Source organism: Galendromus occidentalis, unplaced genomic scaffold (genome assembly GCF_000255335.2).
Source record: "Galendromus occidentalis unplaced genomic scaffold, Mocc_1.1 scf7180000077036, whole genome shotgun sequence".
Classification (NCBI taxonomy): Eukaryota; Metazoa; Arthropoda; class Arachnida; order Mesostigmata; family Phytoseiidae; genus Galendromus; species Galendromus occidentalis.
Genome location: NW_003805025.1, coordinates 1 through 2026, shown reverse-complemented (window position 1 = coordinate 2026; position 2026 = coordinate 1). Strand labels below are relative to the sequence as shown.

General features: G+C 50.1%; 1 pseudogene; it reads right to left on the bottom strand.

Annotated features, from left to right (window-relative positions):
• Window positions 1-329: 329 nt before the first annotated feature.
• Window positions 330-999, bottom strand: LOC100905762 (zinc finger matrin-type protein 2 pseudogene; annotated as a pseudogene).
• Between the last annotated feature and the right edge of the window lie 1027 nt (window positions 1000-2026).

The following is a 2026-nucleotide window of genomic DNA, read 5'->3' as shown; positions in this document are numbered from 1 at the left end:
TTCAGCGAAAGGAGCGATGACTCCAGGGCTTGGAGTCTAGGCGATGAGGTCCGCGAGCGATACGAGAGGAAGTCTAGTTCGAATATCTGTACCTTTCGATGCATCTCGTATATCCAGGCGCTCACGGTCAATGGTTGTATTTAGTATCGTACAGTCAGCGCCTTCGGGCACTGTGCAGCCTAGTGGAGCCCGCCGAAGAAGGCTTTGAGGGCTCTAAGGGAAATTCAGCGACATCATCATGACACGGTAACCAGAATTGCTTGTAGCGAGAGCACGGGCCTATTGGATCTTACAAACCTCTTTGTTTTATTCCATCAATAAATACAATTTCTCTTTCATCTCCGAAACTTATGTACACATGCAAACATTTCAGGAGACCCTGCGTGACAATCGGTGAGGTGGGCGAGCTCTAGTGGTTTTTTTGCTACCCCCGAAACCTGAGAACCCCATCATCGCCGCCATGTCAGGGTCCAGGCCCTGGTCCTCTGAGTCAACTTTTCGTCGCTTATCCTTCTTCTTCTCCTTCTGATGTTCTTTCATACGCTCAGTCTCTTCTTCGACTTCCCGTATCCTTTCGCTTGAGTTATATTCCTTCTTCTCCACTTCTACCTTCCTGCGATACATCTCGGGCCGGTTTTTCACTTGGTCCAGCGTGGATCTCTCCACTTTCATTGACATACCCAGATTCCTCTGATGCTTCTTGCCGTTGATGTGATTGCGGGAAATGATCGAATCCTTGACAAGGCAGTCACATACATTGCAGTAATAGCCGCCGGCTTGCGAACGGTCGGCTGTTTCCGATAAGAGTTTCGTCTTACCCACGCACGAGTCGAGATTCAGTTTATAGTGTCGAGGTTGGAGAAATCCAAGCTTCGGCTTCTTCTCGCGCGAGCTCGAAGGTCCGACGCTGGGTCCGCATTCGGCGCGTTCCTTCGCCCGCTTTTCGTATTCGTCACGATCCCATTTTCTTCTGTGATCACCGGGATTCGGGAGGCTCATGGCTGACGAGTGGGATTGTCAGTTTACCGGAGAACTTGAGCTAGAAACACCTAGATACGAATGTGCAGCGTCGAATCCAAGTCCACATAACAGTGAGGGCAATGTAACGGCCAGTGCTTTTTATTCTGAGATTGAAGGTCCTCATGAACCTCTCGGTTGAGTGAGGGACCTGAGAGATTATCTACATGTTAGAACACCCCTCTCTATCTCATTGATTCTGCCGAGGGGTTCTTGTGATTCTAAAGTACTGGGGTTAGAGCGAGTGACGGGACGGAAGTTGTGGACGGGGTGGTTGAGAGCTGGGGTCTGCATACGAGATGCGTCCGAGGCTTCTTCGATTAATGGGTGTGAGGTATCGATTGATGCGGGAGGGAGTGACACATCGCTCAAGCGCGTCCAGCGGCCTGTGCCTCGTTCGTTCACGACTGATAGGTTGAGTTGCGACATGAAAGGACATTTTGACGTGAAAACGTCTTTACCCAGGCTCGGGTGACCTGTTCGATGTACTTCGTCATCCAGATAGCCATAACTTGTCGCACTTTGCGGTCTTATATCTCGATCCTCATTCACGCTGGCTAATTGTGTTTCCCGCCCGTGGAGAATCTCTCTCTCCCTGCAGTTCCAAAGTAATTTGTGATACGTTCTTTCACCACACGGAGATGGTTCGCTCCGAATAATCGTACCAATAAAATGAGTCGAGTGTTTAACCGCTACGAAGCGACACGGTCGCGTTCTCAATCCGTCGAAAATTCCGAATTGTGGGTCCGTTCCGAAGCATAGCTCAAATCGTCATCTGTCGACCATCAAGCTTCCCCAGAGTCACCCCTTTACGCAACCGGTCCAAAAATTATCAGACTTTTCGCCTACGCGCTGCACCCTCATGACTCCACGACTCGCTCACCAAGAAGCTCGCATACGATCATATGAGACTAATTAAAACTAGGTACATTCCGATGTCTGAAGTCAGATGAGATGCGTTTCGGACATTCCCCCCCGTCCGCCTCGAGCGATCGAAACGAGTCTTCGG